General features: G+C 50.6%; 1 pseudogene; it reads right to left on the reverse strand.

The window, feature by feature from the left end:
- Positions 1-2,795: 2,795 nt before the first annotated feature.
- Positions 2,796-3,943, reverse strand: LOC123041249 (EPIDERMAL PATTERNING FACTOR-like protein 2; annotated as a pseudogene).
- Between the last annotated feature and the right edge of the window lie 2,393 nt (positions 3,944-6,336).

Consider the following 6,336-nt stretch of genomic DNA (forward strand, 5'->3'; position numbering starts at 1 on the left):
CTCTCCAGGGTTACATAGGTTGTGACCGTTCCCTTTGGACCTCGCATCTTCAGCTGTAGATATGCATATGATGGTACTTCCACGAGCCGAGCATACGCTGACCTGCCGAAGATTGTGTTGTAGCCGCTGCAAAACAAAGCAACCTCGAACTGGATTTGCTCGGCTCAGAAATTCTCCTCATCGTTGAAGATGACCTCGAGATCGATCTGCCCTAGGAAATTGACGTGGGCGTCCTGGAGAGAAACCGTGAAAGCCGGTATCCGAGGGCTGGAGGCCGGATGTGGAGATCCCCATCTTTTCCAGGGTGTCGGGGAAATGATGTTGAGGCTACTGCCTCCGTCCATCAAGAAGTGTGAAAGGTGACAACCCTAATGACTGGATCTACCACCAAGGCGAACTTGCCAGGATGTGGGATATGGCTTCGATTTTTGTCTTGGCTAAAGTTGACCATAGAATTAGATCATGCGAAGAGCTCGCTTGGGGCAGAATCCATTGCATAGATCCCACGTTGGGTGAGCTTCTATTTTCGGCGTGTCTCCGCCGTTGGGAAGATCATGTTGATGGTATGTGATTGGGGGGGGGGCTGGTGGGTTGAAGTAATCCAGCTTTTTCCCTACGAGTGGCAGCTTGCGCATATTTCCTTGCGATGCGGGTCGAGTAGGAGTAAAACGTCGCAGTCTTGCCTTGCTCGAAGAAGAGGAACTTGGTTGACCCGAAGCGCATGTAGTCGATATAAGGTGAGGGCGTAATGTCGAAGAGTTGCCCCCAACTGTTAGTTGGCAGCTCTAAAGAGCCGAAGGCGAAGGTTCACGCCGGGCTCATCTAGATCTGTGCCCCGAATTAGATCTCCGGCCAGCGTAGTTCGTTCTTGGCACGCCAACTTACTGTGCAGAAAAAAAGTCAAATCTCTTGATAGGGTGCTGAAAGAGATTCGAAGTACCAGAACGGATCCCGCACGCATAAGCTACCCAGGTTCGGGCCTCCGAAGAGTAATCCTTACGTCCTGCTTTTTGTTGTTATTCATGATGGAAGGATACCTTGTGCGATGGAATACAATGATGTAGATAAGATTGCTATCGACAGTTGACCTATCTTAGAATAGATGGGAAGGAGAGCCCCCTAGCCTCTCCTTATATACACGGTGGAGGTTAGCGTTTTACAGAGAGAGATGTGATCTAGGTCGCCGCCGCCCCTGGTGGGAAGATGTTGCTAGGTGGTTATCCTTCCCTTCGGTCTCCCTTCTATCGCTGGGCCCCGTAGACCCTTCTGGTAGGCCTTCTGTCAGGCTCCCCTCAGTGAGCCACCTTCGGTGTATGACACGGTCACGCTCCTTCATGACGGCAACTTCCTTGAGACGGCTCTTTCGTTGCCCAGCCGTGGTCGTGGCCAGCGGGATGTGGTTGCCCCTGCCACAAGAGAGCAACTGCCTCAGCGCAGGCATCCCCGACAGGGTGGGCACACGAGCGCCAGCAAGGCGCCGTCACCTCTCCAAGGGGTGGGCGCGTGAGGGGACGGAAGGGTCGTCGCCAGCAGGTTGGGCTCACGAGGGGATGGAAGAAGATGGCCGGCACTGGAGAAGAGAAGAAGAGGCAACTTACATGTGGCCCCACATGTAAGTTAACGGTTAAACTAAACAGTCAAACAAAACAGTTTGTTTAAGAGCGGGTCTGACATGTCATGATCACGATCAATTGTAAAACACTTGGTGATTTTGATTTCGTGAAACAACCGACGCCAATTCTGAAAGGTATCAGCGACAAACTAAAATTTAATGGTTTTTTAAAACTCTATGCAGAAAATGGTAGTTTTATGGTATTCACTCGGATGTGACGGACAGCACCTGGCCATTCCGATTCAAATTATCATGCATGCAGCACGGCGCACGGCATTGCAATGGTGGTCTCGCCAGATCTGTGCCCGGTGCCACGCTGCGGCACAGTGGCTTGCATGCAGGACGAGTCCGGCTGCAGCTCGAGCCAGCCGTGACATGAAAGGGAGAGCACACCACACCACACCGCACCAGCCGGATTCAGGCTCCGCATCAGCATCTAATCCAGCGGGGAGCGGTCTACGAGCTACCATCCATTTCCTTGGTCAAGTTCCTCCTTTTCTTCAGCCTCAGCTGCAGAAATGTCAAGTCATCACAAGCTTTTCGTCACCCCAAAGCTGCAGCCCTCTTTCTCCTTTTTCAGAACAAGAAAAGAAAAGCTGCCACTGCTAATACTGATCCCCGTGATTGTAAACGATGGAACAATTCTTATAAACGAATAAAGGAGATTTTGAATGTAAAAAAAAACATTGTCGTTGTGACAGTGATCAGTGGTATGTTGCTTAGGCTTGCATCTTCCAATAATATCATAGCTTAGCAAGGTTGCTTGAACTGAAATAAAATCGACATTCAGGTTAATCGTTATTTGTTTGGTGGCAGTGATAAGTGGCCTACCTAACATTGGTGTAGTCCCTGATGCTGTCTTATACAGTATTCAGCAGACCAGATGTTTGTCCCTACCGCAACAAGAGCCCATGGCCAAATTGAAATAAATGCATACTTCCTTCGTTTCAAAATATAGTGCGTTTGTGTTTTTCGAGGTTCAACTTTGACCATAAATTTAACCAACGAGACCGACTAGGACAGAAGCAACAATTATATAATTGAAAACCTCTTTTGAATACAAATTTACTGGTATAACTTTTGCTCCCGCAGCAGTCGGTTTTGTTGGTTAAATTTATGGTCAAAGTTGAAGCACGAAATTCAAGGACGCATTATATTTTGCAACGGAGTGAATACTAAATAATTCACTTGCCTCTACTGCCCTAAAGTCAGGCCAGGTCCTGGTACATTCATTGATTATATTTTGTGGGCAAAACTGCTTCCTAAATGTACAAGAAATTTGCAGCTCATTCTCCCTCTTGAACCTCTGGTCTGGAGGAAACTTGAAAAGAAGAAGAAAACGAAAAAAAGTGGGAAAAAATCAGGACATCTCTACATGTTTGCACAATTGAAGTGATCCTGATTGTTGAGTTGAGAACTTGAGACTGTTGAATACTTCATGGATCAAGTATCATGCTTCCACACCTACACTTCCAGCTCAGAGGTTTGTAGTCGGAGATGCCACCATTGACCCTGTAGGTGGTGAGCATTGCTGCGCTGATGTCACTCGCCGCATCATGGTGTTCTCGGCCAGCTCTCTGCTTGTGATCCTGTGGCACTATGGGCACCTGCACTGCCTCGCAGTGGCCACAAGACATGCACACCCTCTCACACCTTGGTGGCCTTGATCCGATCAGGCCACTCCGTTCCATCTTCATCATCTCCCCTCTGCGTCCCCCCTCCTCTTATGACATTAACAAAACAATGCTTAATTAGCACTGTAGCACGAGCAAAGGTCCATCAGGCAACAGCAACAACTAGCTGATTATTTGTACCTTACTGCTGCCAATCTCTAGTAACCTCAGTGGCAACCTCCCTGTGACAGAAATTGAGAAAGTATAGTTGAGTAAGAAAGTACCATGGAAATGTGGAATGACTGTTTCAAACTAGAAACATTGGGATGAGCACTAGAGGTCTTACCGGCATCCGAATATGCCGACTCCAAGAAGGGGAGGAGGAGGACCGAGAGGAAGAACAGAGGCAACGACATGTGGGTACTGCCACTGCATTGCAAAAGATGGACCATTCTTGTCTGTGTTGAACCTTCGTAATTAAACTAGCTCAATCGGTTTTTCCGGCCCCTAAGGCAAACTGATCCGAATCTTCCAGCGGCTAGCTAGACCTCTATCGGCGGTTCCATTGCAGCAATATCGAGTTCATAGCAAGATTTCTGGTGTGGTATATCGTGGTTCGGTGGGGGAGATGAGATGAGATGAGACGAGGAGGAAGAAGCGGAGTGCTAAATAGGATAGAATATTTGGTACTCGGATTGAAAAAAAAAGTTCTAGCAGATTCGGGTGCGGGTTGCTAGCTCTTTCCAGGTGCAGACTCTGGAGTGCATTCATAAGGCCAACTCCACCGCGCGACTCCAAACGGACGTCCATTTTGTCCGGATTCTGTCCGTTTGGGTAGGGGGATTGGGTCGTGTCCGGGCAGTTTCCGGGATGCGGTGGCCGTGCGTCCAGCGCGCGGACGCATCCCGGCCGCATCTTGTCCGTGTGCACATTTCTTTGCAAGTCCTTAAACTTTTTTTATCATTCATTTTTGGTACATGACAATACATCATTACATTTTAACTAGTAAAGTAAGGCCAAAGAAAACAAGAACCACAAGAATACATTTGAGAAGATACCCAACTTCCATAACTGCTCCCTAGAGTTGGGTTAGCGCCTTCTCGATGCACTCATTGTTGATCTGTGGAGGAGGCACGACGTTGCACCCTCCTTTCTTCTTCAAGCCAGAAGTCGACGTTGCTTCCTCACACGTAGTATCGTGCCTTGTTGCTTCTTCGCACGGAGTATCGTGGCTAGCCTCTAATCTAGCAACAAGTGCACTTGTCTCATCTAAAGCCTCTAGCTAGCTAAAAGTGCACGAACATGCACTATATTTCGCTCTATCAATATATCGATATATTCTTCTTCCCAATACCAAAACTTGCATCCATTCTACACAATAAAACTTAAAGTTAGCACCACTAGTCTAATCCAAGAGCACAAACCGAAGCTAAAAAGAGCACATACCTTATCGTTTAAGCACTTGATGAACACCCATCCGGGATGCTCCGACGTTGTAGACACGCGGCGCACGACCACCCTTGGGCAGTGGTCGCACTTGATGAGGGGCAACGGTGCGCCGACGAGCTTTTGGGCAAGTACCGAGCCCGGCCGGCCGCCATTCGCGTATCTGCCGGTGGACCACCGACGGTGCAGATCCGAGCGGCTAGAGGACGAGCCATTGCCTGTATGTGGCCTTGCGGCCCTGCCAGGGCCTTTCGGCGAGGTGCCCGACTAGTCCATGGCGTGGCCCGGCCTCCCACAGCCGGGCGAGCTCAAGACCGACCGGATCCGCCCCAAATCCGGCCGGCGGGTGCGCAAACAAGGTGGCCGTGCTAGGGTAGCTCGGCGGCGACGAGAGGAAGGGGCTGGGCAAGCGCGTGTCCGAGTTGCACGGCTGCAAAGGCAGCGGGCTGCCGGCGGCGGCGAGGGGAAGAGAGGGGAAGAGTGGGGAAGAGTGGGGAAGAGTGGAGTGGATGCGGCCGGAGGGAGGGAGGGGCGGATAGAAAAAGGCCCGTCCTGTGCACCGACGGGCGGGCCAGGGGGGCAGGGGAGGACACGCGCAGACGGCCGGCGCGTCCGCGTGGTGTCCGTTTCACCCCAAAAGCGGCGCAAACTTGGGCACGGATGGGTCGAAAGCGGACACAAAACGGACAAAAGTCCGTTTGCTCCCGCGCGTTGGGCCGCCTTGTTTGTCCGTTTTACCCCAAACGGACGAGCCCGGACAGGATGGAGTCGCGCGATGGAGTTGGCCTAATAGCATAATAATCTTGTCGATGGTGAGTTAGTATCTCGTGTGCGTGTCCTACGTGTGTCCAGAGGGCATATCATTTACTTTTTTTAGGGGTCTCGACTTGGGCTAAGAGCATTCTACGTGTGTCCTAGTACGTACATCCGTATGAATTATAAAGTGCAGACTCTGGAGTGCTATCAAATAACGCAAATTATGTACATAGTTCACCCCCCCCCCCCCTCTTCTTGTGCGTTTTGCCAAGATTTCAGACACGAATATCCTCCGCGGCCTTGTCTGACAGCGCCGTGGTGCGACTCGCCCTCCATGGAGCTCCCACGGCGGGCACGGTAGGCCTCAGACTCGAAGCCTAATGCCACGGGGACCAGCCCCAACACAGGGCTTACTCAGACTCCTACGGCTCGGCTTCGGATCGGTCACGGGCCTCGAGCCGTTGTTTGATCCATGCCACACTTGCATGGAGGTGTTGTCGAAGGCGTGTGAGGGAGTCCTGGACTGGGGGTGTCCGGATAGCCGAACTATCATCATCGGCCGGACTCCAAGACTATGAAGATACAAAATTGAAGACTTCGTCTCATGTCCGGATGGGACTTTCCTTGGCGTGGAAGGCAAGCTTGGCGATACGGATATGTAGATCTCCTATCATTGTAACTGACTCTGTGTAACACTAGCCCTCTCCGGTGTCTATATAAACCAGAGGGTTTTAGTCCGTAGGACACAACAACTACAACAACAATCATACCATAGGCTAGCTTCTAGGGTTTAGCCTCCTTGATCTCGTGGTAGATCCACTCTTGTACTACCCATATCATCAATATCAATCAAGCAGGAATAGGGTTTTACCTCCATCGAGAGGGTCCGAACCTGGCTAAAAACATCGT

The sequence above is a fragment of the Triticum aestivum genome, chromosome 2B, assembly GCF_018294505.1.
Source record: "Triticum aestivum cultivar Chinese Spring chromosome 2B, IWGSC CS RefSeq v2.1, whole genome shotgun sequence".
Classification (NCBI taxonomy): Eukaryota; Viridiplantae; Streptophyta; class Magnoliopsida; order Poales; family Poaceae; genus Triticum; species Triticum aestivum.